A 22,878-nucleotide genomic window follows, 5' to 3' on the forward strand; every position below is an offset into this window, starting at 1 on the left:
TTGTTTATTGTTTTGGATTAAATATATTTTACACAATTTTTTTTTAGAATTTAATTTAATTATAAATTCCTATGTGAGTCAGTCATTAACTTACCAAGCTTAGAAAAAGGAAGAAAACAGAAAGAGAGAAAAGGAATGGTTTCCTGTTAAAAGGAGAACTACGCTTTTTATGTCTAGTTATCTTTGATGAAAGAAGTGGGATGTTATTGTTAATTTTATCTGAAACTCAGTGGTATTGACAAAGATTACATTTACTCTTTTATGCTTTAGAGAAATACAGAACATCCAAATAGTCTTATTCATATTGCTATTTCAAAATAGCATTTTAAGGATGACCATGGTAAAAGATTCTGCAGTTAAATTTTCAAGTTTTGAAACTAATTTATGTGACTAAAATCTGTGTGTTGACACAGGAAAAAATATTTTTAAAATCTTTCAAGTAATTGAGAGCTAAATTTAAAGATATTGTATTTCATTGTTTATTTCCAATGTAACTTCAAAAATAAATATTATTCATGAGTTTCTTATTATTCATTAGTCTGGCTATTTTTAGACAATTTTTTTTTAGTTGTTCTTTTAGATACACTTTCACAAATCTAACTTAATCTTCAAGGTGGAAAAGATAAATGATTTTGGAGCATTCTATTTTTCTAATGTTATTTTATATAAACTGGGTGTGTAAATAGATGATTATGAAATAGCAAAGTCTGTTTATGGCAACTCATTGTAGTAATGCCTTTCTCAAGTAAGTATTCTTTATAAGAATGATAATTAAATCTTCAAATTTTAGCAAATTAGTAACTTACAAAATAGAGTAGTTTGTTTTTGGCATAAGTGTTTTAGTAATTGCGAATTATGAAGACAATTCACAATAGCAAATGGTACTTCTGTTTGCAATGGAAACTTCACTATTTTTTTTAAATTATTTATTTATTTATTTATGGCTGTGTTGGGTCTTCCTTGTCGTGCGCAGGCTTTCTCCAGTTGCAGCAAGTGGGGTCTACTCTTCATTGTGGTGTGCGGGCTTCTCATTGTGGTGGCTTCTCTTGCTGCAGAGCACAGGCTCTAGGCACACGGACTTCAGTAGCTGTGGCACAAGGGCTCAGTAGTTGTGGCTCACAGGCTCTAGAACGCAGGCTCAATAGTTGTGGCACACGGGCTTAGTTGTTCTGCGGCATGTGGAATCTTCCCGGACCAGGGATTGAACACGTGTCTCCTGCACTGGCAGGCGGATTCTTTCCTTGGTGACACTGCATCACCAGGGAAATCCTTATTTTTAATTTAATATTAGTTTATTGGGTGGATATGAAATATTTATTCAATACCTGATACTATTTTTTTGTGTAAACTGCACTTCATTTTCACTGCTGGAGTTCTTACTGTTCAAAGATTTTTGAAGATGTTGCCCTGTTTGGCCTATTTGGTCATAACTCTGTTGTTTCCAGATTTAATGGGATTTATTGTTTTCTGTTAATAATGACATTTCATTTGTTTGGTTGCTCTAGAGCAATTACTGTATAACCATTGTCTCAGGGGGTCAGGGATAGGTAGGGAGGGATTTACTCATGTCTTGTCCACTAGGGAAACTAGAGGGAAAGATAGATGGAGAAGCCAATCCTATTTCATGGTTTTGCTAAAACATAACAGTACTGTAGGACTTTCTTGACTCCCTAATGTTTATTGTTTTAATAGACATGATTCATTAACCTCTTTGAATTGTGGTGCTTCATTCAATAAGATATCATTTCCCAAATTATCCCCTTTTTGTCACTGTATTCATTAAATATTCTATTCCTGAAGTGTCAAAATAAAGAAACTTTAGATATTTCTATTTATTGTTTACATTCATATCAGTCCAAAATCAGTAATTTTCCATTTTCAAGCTCTAAAATTTCTGAAATCTAAATAATAATGAGAAAAGTATTATATTACCTTGCATTTTCAACTTAGTTTTAATATTATCAATGGGGTTTAGAACTTTGAAATGCCATAATATGTTAATATTATGCTTTCTATCAATTATTTTGCAAATATATTTGATTGATATAAGTACCATAAATTACTCTGTTAATAAAGTATAACTATTTTACATAGGAATTGTAATTGCTAGCAGATATTTTTAATGATCTCAATTAATTAATTTGGATGTCTATAATGAATAAATTAATTCCCAGATTGACATTTTATTTTTATTACTGCTCTACGATTCTATGTGTTTTATACTGCAGTAGACTTAAGTAAATTAAACCAGATGTGTGAGCAAGACAATGTTGGAGGAAAAAGAAATTGGAAAGAATAAGAGATAAACTGACAGCCCTCTAAAAGTTCCATTTTCCTTTATTCTGGACTTATGCATAGTTTATTAAACTCCAGTGAAGATTAAACATGTACTAAGCACTGAAACTGAAGTGTTACTTTTAGTGGAAACAATAGAGACTTCAATTTTATAGTACTTTCATACATAACTTTGACATCTTGTCTGAAATTGCTTCAAAAAATAAAAATAACGAATCACAGATAATAATTATCAAATGACTCAATTAAATGTGATGATAAATTCTAACTTTGACAGAGCAATTAAAGTTTCTATTTTATAGATTAAAAAAAAATTCCTTTTCATTTTGTAAATTAGCACAAAATGCTCCAAATTCATGTTATCAGACACCACTTAATTCAGCATACTAAGGAAAAAAGGTGTTATAAAGGATAGCAGTAGTAAAATAGCCACTTAAAACTCTAGAATTCATAAAAGTGCCTTGTTAGCCATATATTCTTTGAGAATAAATGCTGCAATAATTCAAACTACAACAATTAATATTTAATTGATTCAGAGTCATATTGCTTGATTTTAATATGGGTTTTGAAATGAAATAACACATAAATGAATGTGTATAGGTGTGTGTACACCCATAACATGATCATTTTTATCATTAAAAGATAAAATGTAACATTATAGAATGATATATTTTTTAGGAAAGTATATCAAAGAAAATGTTAAATTTCAATCAGGCACATAATGGGAGTCAAACATTTTATTCTCTCTTTTCAGTATTCTTCTAAAGATGTACACATTTGTGTTTTTTTTAAACTCCATTTTGAAAAATTTGATCACTGTGTTCAGAGTGAAAAATATAGCTTTGAATTTCCCTGAAGACATTTCAATATCTTCTTAATTGTTTTAATTTAATAAGTTGCAAACAAATTATCTTTGAAAATCAGCAGTGTTTTAGAAGTATATCAATTTTTCCAAATGACTTTCTCTAGCAATCTCACTTCAATTTCTCTCTCTCTCTCTCTCTCTTCCCCCCTCCCCAAATTCTCTTTCTTCTTAGATCTTCATTTTGGAGGATTATGTGAGAGGAGGTATGGGTTATAAAATCATTTCAGTCTCTTATTTCTACAACTATCAAAACAGAAGAATATATTTATCAGTCTTTTTATATTCTTGGGCCATTTTCTCTACAAATGTACAAGATGGGTTCAAGAACTTTATCAAATTTCAATTGATTGAAAGGGTGGGAATTGTTGATAAAGATTCTGGTTAAGACAAGACTGAGAAAAGCCTTGAGGTTGGTGGGAAACTGGACTGTACTGCCCACAGTACTATCAGTAACAGGCACTGCTTACATTTTAAGATGGAAAGTTTTAATAAATATAGATACATAATGTTAAACATTTATATACAAGGAATGAGATTTTAAGCAAAATTAAGACAAGACACCAACTGATGAAGCTATTTACAACATACGTAACAGAAAAAGCATTAGTAGTCAAAATGTATGGGATATTCTCCATGTCAATAAGAACATTTAAAAAATAAATCCAACTACAAGTGGAAAGGTGGTGGGGGAGGGATAAATCAGGAGTTTGGTATTAACATATACACACTACTATATATAAAATATTTAGATAATCAACAGGAACCTACTGTATAGCACAGGGAACTCTACTCAATATTCTATAATAACCTATATGAGAAAAGAATCTGAAAAAAAATGGACATATACATATATGTATAATTGACCACTTTGCTGTACACCTGAAACTAACACAACATTGTAAATCAACTATACCCCAATATAAAATAAAAATTAAATTAAAGAAATCCAACGACAAAAATTTAAAAAGATATGAATAGGCAATTTATAGAGAGGGAACAAGGATTCATTGCACATATATGCCTATTTTTGACTTGCAAAAGTTTAAATGTTAACTAGGTTGGTGAGACTGGAAGTCATTAGCAACTTATATGCCTCTGGTAGAAATTTAAACTGATAAAAATATTTTTAAGGAATAATAGGTGATATCTATTAAAGGTTAAAACATATATTCCAAAAGACAGTGGACACAGCTAATAACTGACTATGGAAAGACTTTTAGTGCTTGTCCTCATCCTATTCTTCCATTCTCCCCAACACATGGTGGATTATATTTCCTACCCTCCTTGAATTTAGGTTGGGTCACATGACATTTTCTGGCCAATAAGTTGTGAGTAGGAATGTCATTTGCTTTTTCAATCCAAAGCATTTAATTGCTCGTATGCAGATCCAGTTTATTCTTCCCTGACCCTGTAGATAAAAGTTGCATATTCCAGCCCTAATATTCATCTATGGAGATATCTTGAATCACTAGTGACCACGCTGTTTCAAGTGCATTGTGAATTTTCTGAAACTATACTGGGCTTAGCATAAATATGTATTGTTTTAAATCAGTGATATTTGATGTTTGTTATCATAGCACAACATGAACATTCCTGACTAATAGTACTTCTTAAAACTGTCATACATATGTATAAGCAAAACACACACTGTAACAACCTCTATAATTTCAACTAAGTAAACATCTAAATCACTTAATGGAAAACTATGCAGCAAGTAAACAAACTACCTATTTTCCACATATAAAAGCATTAATTTTTGAATAATGTGGACTCACAGGTATACAAACTAGAAATTTTTTTTTCTCTTCACAAACTTTGCACATCTCCGTGAGCATTCAGAATCCCCTTTACCTAATGACAATATGAGCAGATCTCATGATTTGTCAGTTATTCTCAAGTAAAAGGATGGTTTCTGTTTAAAATTCTAGTCCAAACTAATGAAAACTTAATATGTATGTGTATATATATATATATATATATATATATATATATATATACACACACACAATTCAAAGCTCATGCCCTGCTCCCAGCCTAGGCCTTACCAGTGAATTGAGGACTAATATTTCTTAGTTTCTGTTCCCTCAGGAATATTCCACATAACTCTTTGCCAATGAGCACTGGGAAATAGCCCACAAAGGAATGGCCTCAGTGTTGTTATTTACCTGCTAAATATTGGCACTGCTAGTTCCATTCTGATTGGCCATTGCATTGTCAATATTTGTTAAATATTTAAAAAATTTACCCCATCAGTGTCCCCTTTAAGAAGTGCAAGCCCGGGTACCTTTTCTGCAAATTGTCTTTAAGAAAAATCAATTAACATTGCCACACCCAATTTTGGATATACAGCTTGACTACATATAGTGTTACGTACTCTATGCTTGCTTTTTCAGGCTGCTCCAACCACACACCAAATTTTAGGTGTCTCAGGTTTGGACATAGGGACATCTAGGTTGACACAGGTAGCTTTCACTGAGCAGGAAGCTAGTCTACTGCAATCATGTTTAAATATCAAATACTTTAAAATCTATATACCTGTGCAGAAATAGTATTTCATATTTGACTCTAAAAATTAGTATATAGAAATATGTAATCTTGCAAGAAAACATTCTTAATATTCATCGCTATTCCACACTACTCCAGACTCATGAAATACTTAGAAAAGAATATTCTTCTGTCACCTTTACCAACAACTCTTTCTGTTCTCCTTTAAACAACCAGTTTCTCCAAATCTTTTTGGAAGTTTCACTCTTCTGCATCAATGTACTCTTTTTATGTCATTAAAGTTTCACAGCATTGAACATCAGTTTTGTGTTGTTAACTAATTCTAGATTTAATCATCTCTAGCATTCATTTTGTAAACTAATCCTGATTAGTTTACCATGTTCTTTCCATTATCTATCTACTATCTATGTATCTATCTATCTCTCACCTACCTACCTACCCTCTTACCTATCTTTATTTTTATATTGTTTTCCTGAAAGACAATGAAAATATTTTGGAGGCAGGATGTGTGTGTCCATCTTCATGTGAAGAATATCAAATGTTTATTTTTATAAAAATTTATAAAATAAAGATAATAAAGTTGAGAAACAGAGAGTAAGAGAGACAGAAAGAATACACATTAATAACAATGAGTGCTAGGTACATAGCTACATTAAATAAATATTTGCTGAATTAAAAATAAAAAAAAATTGTGAACATACTTGAAAACTTAGATGACAAATGGTATAATTCCCAGAAAAATACTACTTATCAAAATTCCCTTAAATAGACTATGGAAAACCAATTAGTTCTAAGAACAGGAAATACATTAAATCATATTTTAAAAAATTTCCCTTAGAAGCTATTACCTAAAAACAGGTAAGTTTTTCAAACCTCAAGTTGCAAATAATTCTTAGTTCCTTCAAACTGTTTCAGAAAATGAAAAGAGAGCAAAACCTATTTAACTCAGTTCATAAGGCTACTAAAATCTTACAAGTAAAACTGCATAGGATATCATTAAAAAGAGATATATACCAATTTCCCTTGAAAATGTAGAAATAAAATTTCTGAGATAATTGTTAAAAAATAAATTAACTTACATGTTAAAATTTTTAAACCATCATAATCAAGAACTCATACCAAGTAAGCAAAGATACGTCATTTTTGAAAACTCTCTTAATTTATTTACTTACATTAACCTATTTAAGGAGAAGAAACACGATTATTTCAATAGACGTAAAAAAATAATGAAATTCAAAATCGGTACATGGTAATATAACTTTAAAAATTAATAAAGAGGGGCTTCCCTGGTGGTGCAGTGGTTGGGAGTCCGCCTGCCGATGCAGGGGACACGGGTTCGTGCCCTGGTCCGGGAAGATCCCACATGCCGCGGAGCGGCTGGGCCCGTGAGCCGTTGCCGCTGAGCCTGCGCGTCTGGAGCCTGTGCTCCGCAACGGGAGAGCCCACAACAGTGAGAGGCCCGCGTACCGAAAAACAAAAACAAAACCAAAAATTAATAAAGGATGAGAAATTCCTTGATCTTTAGCAAACAACATAACTAATTTTCTCTCTACCTTCCCATTTCCTAATCATCACATATGTTTAGTCCAAATTGTAGACTTTATATTTATTCTGTCTCAATAATCTATCTATTCTAGGACATAACTATATGTAGATATTTGATATATGGGGGTGGGTAAAGAAATAGATCCTTTTCTTATAACTTACAATAAAATAAATTGCTAATGAATGAGAAAGCAATAGTGAAATTGGACGTTGAAAAATAATTTGAAGTTACATAGTATTTTTTAGTAAAATAAAAAACTCAGAACTCAGAAAACAAAATAGCAATAGTACTGCATTAAATTATTAAACATACAAATGGCAGAGAAACATAAATTATATTCAAAGAAAAGATGCAAAGTGGATGGAGATATTTTCAGCATTATCAATAAAGCAATAAAATTCAGAATATATATAAACAAATTCTATAAACTAGAAAAAATAAGTGAACAATTATCAAAGGTAATGCATATGAAATTCAGGCAATATGATAGGAAATCAAAAATTTGTATATAATTGCTAGTGACATATTCATTAATGCAATTTCTTGGTAAAAATAATTGGTATTTTTCAAAAAAATTGTTGGTGTATAACATACACTTAGCAATTTCTATTAGAGAGATGCATGAGAATCAGGGTCAAGTATTCACTGAAAGTCAAATACTGAGTAAGTACATGATCTCCAGAGTGAGACTGTCTGTATTTGGATCTTGAGACCATTAGTTATTAGTTCTCTGATCTTCAGGAAGTTTTTTTAAAACATTCTGTACCTTAATTTTCAAATTTCCTCATCTATAAACATATTATATCTCTGTGGATACATAAATATGCATGCATGCATGCACACACATATGTGTATATATATGCTTGAATAGATGTATGTGTGTGTATGTATGTATGAAAATTATAAGAATATGCCCTGGTTAAGTGACTAATACATAAAGGTAGTTGGTGTTGGAGAAGTGGGTGATAAGTGGGATCTTAGAAGGAAAACAGAGAAGCAGTTTGAGATTATCAACTTTATTTTTGTTACTTTAGGTAAAATATATAAAGCAAGTATAAAATATACACAATAATATTGTGGAATGTAAAGAAAGGCATGCCCATTACATTATCTTTTTATAGTTTATGTACACTTTTGTCAATCATAAAAATACTTAAATACAGGAAAAGGAAAGAAAAATGGGAGGTGTGGAAATGAAGATAATATACACAGTGGGTTTGAGTAGCATAGATCTGCTTTACTAAAGATGGGAGAATGTCTGAATGCCAATGGAAAGAATTCACTGGAAACAGCAACTGATGATGTAGCAGTAAGAGGATATGATTTCCAGGAATAAGCTCTTGAGTAGAGTCTGTTTGTGATTGAACACCTAGACAGAAGTGTTGGCTTTTGAATGCTGCATAACTCAACAGGCATAAAGGATACGACCATAGACACTGAAGCTAGAGGATTAAGGTGCATTTTTGTTTAACTAGCTTTAAAGGGAAAGGCATCTCTCTTGAATCATATTTCCTTCAGCAAAGTATAGGTGTTCTTTGTTTTTTTACTTATTCTTGGCATAATTCTTAAATTGGTAGTATCATCTCTGTGTATGTGTACATATGTAAAAATGCATATTCATTCTAACCACGAAGGAATCAAAATTATGCCTTTAATTACTTTATCATGTCCTAGGAGAATTTATTCAAAGGACAACTTTGTGACTGTGCAAATTAGATTCCCTATATGCGACTTATTTTCTAACCTATATTAAAAATAGCCTCGTACCTGTGGTAGAAATCTATTCTGTCCTTTGTAATAAAGCTCAATTATTTGATCTATTTTACCTTTAGTGTATTGATTTGCTGATTTGCTACTAAAGGTTCAATGAATTAAATTTCACTGACTTATTTTTCTTATTCGCTTTGGTTCAATTCGTTATCTAGTCACCAACATCTTGAAATGTTTTGTGCATAAATTCCATCCTAATGTGTCAGTTTATGTTTTAAAAGCCATAAGTCCAAAGTATTAAGAAAAATAAGCACACTGGTTGATGAAATGGTCTCTGATATATTACAAAAAACAAAGTTTCATTGCATGTATATATACACATACAACAAAACAGTTCCAAAAATGTTCTGGTTCTCTTATCCTTTTCATCATTAAAGTCACCCAATACAAAATAATATGATTTTGTTTATGTTTTTTTGGGAATTACAAAATTAAAATAGTCAAACTAAAGCATTGTAGGCAGCAAGTGAGCCTAAAAGAGACCTTTGAGTAAATGATAAATTAAGCATGGATCACCCAGAAATACTGCTTCTCAATTGCATGCAACAATCAGAATCAAGATTACTCTAAGGGAACTAATTAAATCTTCTAATGCTAAATCATATTTCAAATTTTCTTCTTTCTTTGACCACTTAAAGGGAAATTATTTTTCAGTATCAGTAATGTAAATATGGCAATGAAAAATCCTATATTAGAGTTTTCAAAAATAGTAAATATAGAAGTTTAAGACAAAGTAAATTGCTGGTTACTATTAATGTGATCAATTTGTATTTTTCTCATTTTTTCTAGATTTCTTTCACCCTGGTTAAGGAGTCTATTTAACAAATCAGTATTTTCTCACCTACATCCTATTATTAACCTTAATTTAATTTATATTTAAGATAAAATATTAGATCTAGGTTTGCTGTTTCAACTAATTAAATAAGACTCAGAATATCAATTCTTCACTATCCTCTACAAATGCAGAGTTAAGAAATTACTTTGAAGAATTCCATGAAGTACATTCAGTGAGCATTGAAGTAATCAATAAAACTATTGTTTTTATCCATTAATTAGAATATTGTATATACATTAATGTACTTATGATTTGCACAGAATTTAAAATCATGCTTTTAAAAATGTTTAGAATTTGTAACTACTTCAGAGTATACCTGCTTAGAGGTGGATGGACAACATTAATCTCTGTATGTGCACATTTGTCAGAATTTTTAACCTGATATTAAAGTTATTGATACAAACCAAGTTTTACTAATTTTTTTTTCTGAAGGCTTCACTGTGCTAAAAATATCATTTTTGATCCAAAGGTATTCATTTGAAAAGGTACTCAATATACAATATTTCTCTGTGGTCACCACATTTTGTTCAGGTTAACCAAATGACATCCCACTTTAAGTACTTTTTATGACATTGCCCACAATAAAAACAAACAAGATAATCTTACAAGAGCTTGAAACATGTAAATATAATTTAGTGAATTACATTATTGACTTTAATTCCAATACAAAACTAAAAATTTAGAAGTATAAATATATTTTTCACGTTTAGACTGGACTTTTGATGTTTCAAATTATATTTTAAAGTAATTAAATTAGAAAACTATAGTCTCATAATTAAATATTATAGCCAGAAAAATATGCAAAATGCCCCAAGGCTTGGATAAAAACTGGATTAGTGGTTTTAATAAGCATGTGTTCCACAGAAACGTTATTATGAGTTATTTTCTTGGATTGTAAATAGGATGGTAGAGACATAGCTTTCTGTAGTACCACATTATCTTGCATTATTTGTGGGCTTTTTTTTTTTTACTATTTAGAAAATAATTTCAGCATCATTATTTTATCTTGGTACAGATGATCGACATGTGTAAACAATGTTCAGGAATAATTTGAGAGATATTCAAGGCAGTAGTTGACATAATATTATGCCAAAGAAACCTTTCTCTCTCTCATTTTTTCTCTCTCTCTATGTAAAGCACCATTCTCTCAATGTATCTAATCAATTAATATATCAGAATGTAATAATGCCTGCCTTGAAATATTACACAAACATGTTTTGCAAATCATACAATGTTTCCTTTATTTTGAACTTAGCTGTGGCTTTTGGCAAAAGACCAATTTCTTGAGTAAGACAAATTTAATATTCTTTTCTTTAAAATTGCTGAGCATGAAATAGTATTCTAAGCCACTACTGGCATTTCAGGACAACTACAAACAAGCTTTCTAGCATGGCAAAATAGTTTCCTACATTGAGGATCACCTTTGATCTTCCTCACAGACGTTTGCTATAATGTGCACAGAATTATGAAAAGGAGCTTAAAATGTCACCTTCTTTTCATAGAATAATTGTATTATATAAAGACGCATACTACAAAAGAGCTTTTAGAAAATTATGTAGATTCATTTTACTAAATGTTAGATGGTTACTGACATTTTTTTTCCAGACCGTGTCTTTTTCAGATTTTTTTGAAACAATCACCAGTTTACGGAAACAGGCATACAATATTTTAACAATTATATTTTCTATAGAGTGAAGTAATAATGGGTTCATGGATAAACTTAATGCACCTAATAATGGCTGTAGAGATATGATAAAAAGCAAATATTCTGTCTACACAATGTTTCCTTGGATTCCCATGACTATATCTAGAAACATGTGATTGTCTCCAAAATATAGATGTAATCTAAAAATTAAGTCTAAACTTTTGAAATAGCACAAACCATCAACCTAAAGACCAAAGACCTTAATAAACTATTATGTCTAGTAACTTATAAATAAATAAATATTCAATAGATGACACAAAATTAGGATATATCTGTGACCTGAATTAATACAGATTCTTCATGTACTTCTAAAGTAAACATTTTAATAGGATTTTGGAACGAGTTATCAGAATGCTTAATAGAAGATATTCTCATCTTTGATAAAACTTTGTGCATAGGTGTAGAGTTTCAAGAAAAGTTGTCACTTAGAAAGATTTCTGAACAAAATATTTCAGTATCTGTATCAATGTCTATTTTCTCTGTTATTCATATGTTTCAAAGATGTATCTTCTGTAAAAATGTTCTGCTTTTTGAAATTAGTATATACTTATGCCATATGCTCAGATAATTTTTAGGGTAAAACAGTCTTTGCATTTATTAATCAATCAGCTTGATCAAAGTATTATTCATTTAGTCAAAACCCACCCAAATCAGTTGATTAACCCAAACAGTGAACACATACTTATAGTGTTCAATCTAAAATGGGAAAATGAACTCCCTAGCTTCTGCTATGTTTCCTGGGTAAATTATTTCTTTCATGTTAATTAGATTCAATATGATTTTTCTTTCATATAAAATCTTTCTACAATTACCTACAAACTTTCTACTTTAAATCTTATGAATCAATAATAACAGCAATAATAACAAGTTGCTACTTTGCACTAGGAACATCCTAAGCAATTCACTAAGAGCAATTTCATTTAGCCTCACAACAACTCTATGAGATAGGGCCTATGTTCATCACCATTTACCTTATGTGGAAACTGAAGCATGTTCAATTCAGGGACTTCTTAATATCACAGAGAATAAGTGGCAGTGATGAGAATTGAATTCAAGTAATCTATGTGTAAAGCCTATGTATTTAAACACTATACCTACATTTCTCCTATTTCCTATGCAATAGAAGGCTTATATTTGAAAGGCTTATATTTTAAATCCTGCCACCACAAGATAAATTTTTACCATCTGCATTTAAATTTTCCTCATTTTTCTTGTTTGAATAGAGAAGATGTTGATCTTCTGAAGCTAATTTCTCCACTTACCAGCCAGAGTTTATTCTTTCCACTCTTCTCATGGCATCTTCCATCCACTATTTTCATTCATCCCTGATCAGTGAATCTCTTCTTCATTACTAGTTTAGTTCATAAAAATTTAATCATGATCAAGTGTCTCAAAGCTTAAAACAAAGAAGAGTGAAACAGCAAAATCCACAAATAGAGATCTCTCTCCAGCTTCTACTCTTCTCTTTTTGCTATAAAAGCTTAATATTATACAATAATAATCAAAAGTGACTCTTCTCACTTTGCCTTCTATTTACTCTGAAGGCCACTGTTTTATTGAATATCTCCTGAAAATAATTTGTCTTCCACACTCTGTGTAAAATCCATGAGACAATTTCAATTTCTTTTCACTTGTTCATTTAGCAATATTTGGCTTTGTCATTAATAATTTCCTTCTTGAAATATTATTTCAAATGTGTTCATATTGCCACACTATCTGATTTCCAATAACTCTTCCTCAGATGCTTTCTCATTGATCACCTATTTTTTTCCCTTTCTGTACTCCCTTCCATATAGTCATTCCTTAAGCATCACTCCTCACCTCTCTTCTCTAGCTATATGTTATCCCTAAGCAAACACATCATGTTTTATCTCTTTATCCATTAAGCTACCCTAATATTTGTACACGGAATTCTGATCTAGACATACACTGAAGCCTAGTTGTCTTTAATACATAACATAAAATTTCCCCACACCTAACCAGTTACAATATCCTTTCGAGAAGATTTCCTAATTGTTCCTAATTTGTCTATTTGTTACCCCATTCACTGTTTTCACTTAAATAAAGGACACATCTATTTTTGTTTGAATTATTATGACTGTATTAATTTATACACTTATAAAATTTGGCCTTCTCCAATTCCTTTAGTCATGTAAATGTAGAGGGATCTTTCTATAGCTTAAATCTGATTAGGATCACTCCTTTGATCAAAACATTTCACTGAGTCTCCTTTACATTTAGAATCAAGTCCACACTCATTAACATGACTCCTACGTTTTCTGGTTCTTCTGAGCTCTCTAGTCATACCTCATCTGCTTTGCAAATGCTAAACCCTTCTTAATGAATTTTCCTTAATACTCAGAGATGGTGTAATACATTTTAGTCAACCATTTTGTTGTTTCTGCCAGGAGCACCTTTTTCTCGCTTTACCTAACTCACATGTGAATGCATATCTAAGTTTTAACTGAAAGACCTTGTTCAAGTCTCCAAGACTTGGTTAGGTGTTCATCCTGCATGTTTCTAGTATGTTCTCTTAACACCTAACAATATGTTTTGTAATTTCCTGTTTGCTGGTCCCTGTTATCCGCTATGTTTAAGTTTCACAAAGCAGGGACAATATCTGACTTACTATCTCCTCAATGATTAACACTTAATTGTTTCTCAATAAACATATTTCAATTAATACATTATTAAAATATGCATTAGTTTTCTTAAAATAATAAAATTATTTTATGTATCTGTTTTCATTTTGCTATAGGCCACCTTCTACTCTAGATTTAGTTCACATTATTTTATTTTGCACATGTTCAGTTGTATCTCCAAAATTACAATATTGCCAGAATTCAACCCTATGTGGTTGAGGGAATGATGGAGATATTTATAGAAACCTGAAAGTTGAAGGGAATAAGGATTGAGACAAATGTTAGAGATGACTGAAATTGTCTCACAATTTTGAGTTTGTGGAACTAGCAAAGTATTTGGAAAGCAATTTATGGTAGGTAATAGAATTTGAAAGCCTGAAGCTTAGGAGAGAAGCCAGAGCTGAAGATCTGAAATTAATCTGCATAGAGTTAATATATAAACCTGGGGTTTTGATGATATGGTTAAGTAAGATGACTGAGAGAAATGAGAACTGTGAACCATAACCTGAGTTTTTTTCCACCATATTTAAGTTATGGAAACAAGAATAGAAGCAATGGAAGAAGACAGAAAGAAGTCAAAAAATTCAAGGGAGAACTGGAGATGCAGAAAACAAGAAAGGAACATTTAAAAAAAAAAGTGAGTTTTTTTCCCAGTATTATGATGAAGAACTATCAGAATGGTAGGGTCTGAAAAATAACTTTTGGTTGTCAGGAGGGACAACATTGACTTTCTGGCCAGAAAATATGGTTTGCAAAACAATAATTTATCTTAAGTAAATAAATATGTATTTATTTATTGAGCAATGACCATTTGAAAAAAGCCTATTGAAGCACAATAAAGAAGATTAAAAGGAAGACTTATTTTAAGTCTTATTTCCTAATTTTAAGACTTATTTCCTAATTTCTAAGGGTTTAAAATCTACTGAGAAAGGTAGGCATATTAGTGCTAAGGTTTACTGAACTATATACCATGTACTAGGTATTGTATTGAGCACTTCCTGCATTATGTATTCTTATAACAAACTTATGAGATAGGTACTATTTTATCCATACTTTACAGAAATATAAACTTCATTAATACTAAATACGTTTCCCAAAATCACAAATGTAATTAATGATAGAGGCTCTCTTTGAAAATTTATTTGATTTCAACTGGATTCTTTCCATCACACTTAATTACAGAAACTATAATACATGACAGATTGCAATAAGTGTTATAATAAGGGTGTCTTCTATATTAAAAAATTGGTCTAAGATAACTTCTATGTGTATTTGAAAAATAAAAAAGTATGTGAATACTCTGAGTATTTAAGAAGTTAAATATAACCAGCTATTCATTGTTGATCTGTTATGGTACAATGTCCTACCAAAACAACTATGCATGTGTTACCAGAGATGTTGTTTTGTAGCCAATCTAATCAATATCAGTCTTTTTCTAGACCTTGGTCTATAGAGATAATATTATCTTATCTAAGTTAATGATACCATTCCTTACAAATTTAAACTTGGGTCTAACAAATCTCTTTCTAATCTTGTCTTTTTAATAGTGGCTATGTACACTTTGGTACTCTGGATAACAATTTTATTCCACATGAACAGTGAAGCAAAGAAAGCTCATTTGTAGTAAGAAAAATGAAGCAGATGTTCAGAGAAGAGAAAATACATGGAGAAAATGAGGGTCCTGAATACATGCTCCTTAAATATTCCACTCCATTTCTTAATTATGGATGCACTCCAGCTATTTTATTATATGAAACAACCTGTAACTTAGAGGAAATTTATTCTACCTATTTACATTAATGCCAGTGTGTTTTCCATGTGTAATTAAAGAGTCTTAGTTACTAAAATTTTAGATGTTAAATATATTGCAAAGAAAGAATCAACAATATTTGAAAATTTGTTCGCATTTGAGACTGTGAGAGATAGATAATATTTTGATTTTAGAGATTTTAATCAGATCAAGGAAAGAGAAAATATGGTGAAATGAATAAAATAGGACTATGGAATAGGGGAAAGAGATAATGATTTTGGAATCAAAGTGTTATGTTTGATTTTCTGGTAGACTACAGAAGTGGAAATTTTCAGCAAAAACCTGTATATTGGGTCCAATAACTAAAGAGTGAAATCAAGGTTAAAGACAGATTTATACACTTGATTTAATGAATGAGTGATATCTATATAGGAGATAATATAAGGAGGGAAGCCAAGAAGACTGAAGAGAAAATTTTAACCAAAATTTAACAGATAATATCTGGTTCCAGCAGGGACAAAGTAGTGAATATCAGCATTATCCTCACACCTGAAATAATTATAAAGCTTGATAGACTATATTAAATAAATTTTTCATATATTAGATGCCAAAAAGTGAAGACACTACCATTCAAATAAGGGAAACATATGATGTCAGTTCCATAATTACCCTGGCTTTCCACCTATGGTCATTTTTCAAACCATAGTACAGGGAAGTCCATTTAAAACAGAACAAAATGAAAAAGGAGAGAGATGCATTATAAACTGTTAATGTATCTAGAATTTTCAGGGCAGAATACCAGCAATGAGAGAACTATAAAAAGAAAGAGGTTGAGAAGTTTAAATAGGTTCCCTTGACGCTCTTTCAGATTATTAAGGTGCACATGCTCAAGGTGAGACTCCCTGAGATTTGGCAGAGAATAAATACCAGCTTGGTGGAAAACAGCCTACCGAGAGGTTATGAGGTACATGGAAATTCTAGAACTCTAACAGTGATCAGAGAAATTACATTTAAACTCAGTTTGAGAAGAACAAACTCACTCATTGCCCAGACAATCAGTTGAGACCCCAGAAAGATCACACCTTAATAGGAAATGCTCTACACATTAAGGTAGTTCTCTAAAAACAACATTATTAGAACTAAACAAAAGCTTTTATAGGACAAAGAGAATCCACCAGTAAAATAATTGTGTGTCTACTACAACAAAACTCAAAATCTTTGGAAGAATAAAAGGAAATCCAGACTTTCAACAATTTAATATTCCCAATGCCAACATACAAGGACAATTTTAGATATGGAAGACAACAGGAAAATGTAACACATAGTTAAGAGAAAAAAATAGTCAATAGAAACAAATATAACAATGAAACAGAGCACTGAAAATGTTAAGTATGTTGTTGGAAATATATATTACATACAATAAATATATACATACATATGTATATATGTATACACACAAGCACACATGTTTATGTATTTTTCATTTTTTAATTTAAATGTAAAGACAGTAAGAAGATGAAAGTAAAAGGATAGAAGGACATATTTTTATGTATTAAGCATATTAAGCATAAGGAAGCTGGACTGGCTTAATAATATCACAAAAAGTAGATGTCAAGACAAAGACATTTGTGAGCAAGAAAGATACTTTATAATGACTTAATAATCAAAATATTTAAAATAAATAAAAATGTTAACTTCTCTGTTCTTCAAAAAACAAAATGCAAAACTGGAAAGAACTAGAGAGAGAAATAAATATAATTTTAGGTAGAGATTTAATACTTCTCAGAAACTTGTATAATCAATTATAAAAATCAGTGACTGTTCAGGAAAATTCAAATGCTCTATAAACAAAATGAACATTACACACTGCATTACACTCATCAAATATAGAATAAATTTTTTTCCCCAGAGGTACACAGAACATTCCAAGTAAGACTATGAGCCATAAGAAACCCCTAATAGGTTTCAAAGTATTGAAATAATACAGAGAATAGTCTCTGACAACAATGGGATTAGATTGAAAATCAATAATAAAAAATTATATGGAACATCTCCACATATTGTAGATTGAGCAAAATATTTTAAATAACGGAGTCAAAGAAAAATTACAAAGAAAATTACAAAAACTATTGCACATGCAGTAATAATGAAAACACAATATGTCAATCCAGTAAATTATTCTCCCTCTTTGCCCTCTCTTCTCTTCTGAATCTGAACAATTTACTATTAACATTATTGGGTGCTTTACATCAAGTTAGGCATCCATGACAAAGACTGTAGGAGGAGTTAGATTGGCCAAGAATGTGGTGTTGGAGCATGAGTAAAGTGAGATGGGTGACTGTAGAATGGCTGTCTCTCTTGGGTTGTCAGAAAATGATAAGGATTAGTAGGGTATATGAATGATTAAGTAGGTTTAGAAGAGTGTCAAACATAAACTCATCTTGGTGAAGGATGTCAGAGCCCATAAGGAAATATTTAATCCTCATATCAGCCCTTGAAATATTTTCTCCATTTTGTGGTGAAGAAAATAAGAAACTGGAAGTTTAAATAGCTTTTCCAAGTTCATACAAACAGTAAATGGAGGGGGCTGGAATACATGGTGCATATACTATGTGTACATAACAATACATTAATATTTATAGAAGATGTCTGAAAAATCATTGTTTGCAAAATGAGGGAGATGTTTCCTTTTGTGTTGACATCAGAAAAGAAAATGTCAATGTAAGTTCAGAGATAAGCATATTTCCATGGCTAAAATTCCTTTTAAAAATCGTTTTAAGAGAAGGAGAGAAAGGTAATTATTAAAGTACGAACTGGTGAGTCATCCAAATAAATCCATGATACTAAAACAATATGTTGAAATAAATGAGAGAAAAACATTTAATTTAAAGCTTCTGCCAGTTCTTTGCATTTCTAATAGTTGAAACTAAAGGTAGATGACCTTTTTCTTTAATACAATACATTAATCACCCCTTGGTTATTAAAGGAAAGGTATTTTCTGCAATGAAAAGTTTGAGATAAAAAGGAACTGGGCTACTTTGCATTAAAAAAATAAAATGATGGATACAATATTACTAGAACCTTACGTGATTGTTGGACTTCCTGTACGTGGTTTTAGAAATATTTTTTCAAGATCCTGAGACTCAAAAGGGAAGAGAATGTAGAGGACATATATGGTAAAGGGTCTATTTTGCAACAGAAGAAAGAGATAGGAAGTAAGAAATGTTAAAAAAAATCTACTAATTTTAATAGTCTGATGTTAATAGACAAATATTGGATTTTAAATTTTATTCTAAGATCCTTTTTATTCCCTTTTATTAAACATGAGTACATCCTCCCCACTACCACTACCACCACTCTACTCCATCTTCTTTTTCCCCTCCCATATTAAATAAAGTTTTAAGTAAGCACTGTCCTTACCTGTATTTGTCTCAGTGTTACCTTGGAAAATAAAAAGAAGATCATGTCTTTCCTGGAGAAAAAGAATAGAAGTAAGCAGGAAGATGAGAATACTGGCACAGATTACTACAATTTGAACCATGGATATAACTTAGTTTTTCAAATAAGGAATATATTAATAAGGCTTATAATTTTAAAAACATAAAAAGGTATAATGAAAAATGTCCTTCCCAATTCTGATTGTTCCTGCCATTCTTCCACACAAGAGAACCACTCATATTTTCTGGTGTATCATCCCAGAGTTTTTCACTCACATTTATACAAATTTATGAATTTCTAATTTCCTACAGTTAAAAACATTCCTATGCACACTGTTCTACCCTATAATTTCTAAATATAAAGATACATTTTAAAGAACACTCTCTGTAACAGTATAAAGAGCTTTCTTAGATCTTCATAATATTTGCATATACATATATTATCATTTAAATCTTAATTAATATTTAGACTATCTCCAATCATTTGCTCTAAAATAAATGATGCAATGACTGATACTATAAACATATTTCTATATGAATCTGCAAATACATCATTTGGAAAAACACTCAGAAGTAGAATTGCTTGATCAAAAGTTATGTGAATATTGCTACAATGCTTTTCATAAGATTTGTACTACTTTATCCTATCAGCAAAGTATGAGTTGCTCCTTCCCAAAAGACTTGCCAAGTGTGATCAAAGGTACCCAGATATACCAACCAGATAGAAGAAAAGAGTATATTTCATGAAGGAGGTTAAAAATCTTTTCAAATGTTTAAATGGTCTTTTAAAAAAATTTATCACTGTTTATGTCCTTTCCAATTTTTTGCTGGGTTTCGTTTTCTAGGATTCTTCATGATTAAAAAGTATATCCCATTAATCTGAGATATGAGATGAAATTTCTTTCCTGGTTGGCTTTTGTATTGTGATTTTGCTTATGATATGCATGTCTGTGTGTGTCTGTGTTAATACAGAAGTTTCTTATTAAAAAAATAATTTTATTAATCGTTTATTTTATCATATTATATTTAGTTTTGTATTTGGAACCAGAGTTAGAAAGGCCTTCTTTTGCCCGTGTTTTCAAAGAAATATTCCAATCTTTTACATTTTTTTGTTGTTTTCTTTTTTTAACTTAAAGCTTAAACCAATTTGCAATTTATCATGGCATATGGTATGATGATCAAAGTTTATCCTTTGTTTATGGCTAAAAAGAATATGTTATGCCCATTCCATGTGCCAACTCTTATTTCGTGTCTATGGTAGTATTTTAAGTTATTTTTGGTTTATTATTATACAAGTCTTCAACATTTCTCTTTAAATGTATTCATAAGAATATTATATTTTATTTATGATTGTGATATTTCCTACATGTTGGTCTTCATATGTATGAACATAGTTGTGACATATACAATTGACTTGTTATAGTTTCCTTGTAGTTTTTAATAGTTCTTTGCTTTTTCCTTTCAGATATACTGGTATATTATTTATGTGAATGATATTTTTATCTCCTCCCTTCATTTTTTATAACTATCACACCCTTCTCTTCTATTACTGCATTGGCGAATGCATTTGTCTTGTTTCAAGCTTCAGTAAAAATTCCAGTACTGTTTTCCCATTAAACGTGATACTCATTTTAGAATTGAGGTAGAGCTATGTTATCATATAAAGAATATTTATATCCAAATAATAATTCTGATGAATGGTTTCTCAATGACTTTGTTAATGCTTTTTCATCATCTATGTAGATTACCAGGTGTTTTTTTTTACCTTTTGATCTCAAAATAAGGTGTTCAGTTAACAAATATTTATTAAGCACACATTATTTATATCAATAGTTTTGTAAATGTTTACCTAAATTTGCATTCCTAGTATAAATCCTACTTTGTCAAAATATATTTTACTTTTGATGTGTCCGTATCATTAATTTACTAACTGTAGTAGTCAATGATGATGTTCAACAAAATGTCTGACTTTCTTTCTTCTGGGCATATTGTACAAATGTATTTTCCTAGCCCTTTTGAAGTTAGTTGTCTTAACAGAGCTTGAGTGATGGGTTTACATGCAGATATTTTACTTGGGGAAGTAATTTCAGGGAATAGGAATGAGGAAACTGGGAAGAATAAAACAAACAGCAATGGGAAACTCAATCCAAGATGAATTATTGTGCTATTATTCCAGTGGAAACTCAAACTCAATCTCTCCAAATCCTCTGAGAAGTCATGCAGGATCAAACATGGAATTGACTTCCTGGAAAGAAGAAGAGGGTTATTTTAATTGCCTATTGGTCAAAGATTGATCTAGGGGATATTACCCTTTTGCAGATATGTGTTTTAGTGTACCCTTGGATGACTGCATGAGCTCTCTTACAAATACATTTCAATGCCTGGGTAAGAAACCTTTATGTAGAAAGAAAGATATACATCATGCCACTAAACCATGGTACTATAAAGCCATAAGTATGTAGTTGGTTCAATACAGCAAAAGTCAAAGCCAAAAGGAGGGCTGAGCCGTTTTGAGATGAGGCATAAAAGATGTCCAACACTTGAAGTGTGGTTGAGTGACTTTCTCTAGAAAATAAAATGAGTGGAGATGAAGTATGCCACTTCTAGGTGGAAACATTAAGAGCCACTGTGCAATTTTTTATATCCCTTTCATTCTCTCAATGACTAACGGTATTCTCAATGATAACTTCTTCTATAGCTTGTGTCCATAGGTTAGACAGACTTGAAAAAACCAACTGTTCCTTGATGATTATGCAGAGTAAGTGAAAAATAAACTTTTGTTGTGTTAAACTATTGAATTTGAAGGATTTATTTATTTTTATTTTCATTTTTACTTCAAGATAGTTTATTTTAGAAACATGGTCCTACTCTATATTTCAATGTAATCACCTTCTAACTCAACACATATGTTATAGTGATGGACAAGCTTTCTTTTGATATAAAGGAAAAATACATATAAAACATTCAGTGGGTAAAAGAGAGAGAGAAGAAATAATAGAGCCTCTATGTGCTTAAAGAAAGAAGACTTCTGACTGTGTCCAAAACTGTCACGGTTTACATCTTGAAGTGTGGCCCTGGGGCATTATTATTGTCATCACCTGGAAACTCATTGGAACTGTAAATTCTTAGAACTCATTCAGACATCAGAATCACAAACTCTGGTGGTGGGGCTCAGCAATCAGGTTTAACAAGCCTCCCAGGTTATTCTAGTATACAATCAAGTTTGAAAACAGCTGTGAATTATCCCATTACAAAAGCTCGAATCTCAGACGCCAGAACTAACGCTGCAGATCTCCCGAAACGGCTAGATCTTACTGTTCCGAGAGGTTACTTCCAGATGGTAAGTCTGTGATTCCAAGATTTTACCTGTTTTTGTACAATACTTCTTGCATTTATGTATCAACTTATCACTTACTGCCTGTAGATATCAAATGTCAGTTTACTTTTCAGAATGCAGCAATGCCACAAAAAACAAACGAACAAACTTCCAGCAGTAATACGAACCTAGAGATCTAGTTTTAAATCCAG

The sequence above is a fragment of the Orcinus orca genome, chromosome 5 (genome assembly GCF_937001465.1).
Source record: "Orcinus orca chromosome 5, mOrcOrc1.1, whole genome shotgun sequence".
NCBI classification, from domain to species: domain Eukaryota; kingdom Metazoa; phylum Chordata; class Mammalia; order Artiodactyla; family Delphinidae; genus Orcinus; species Orcinus orca.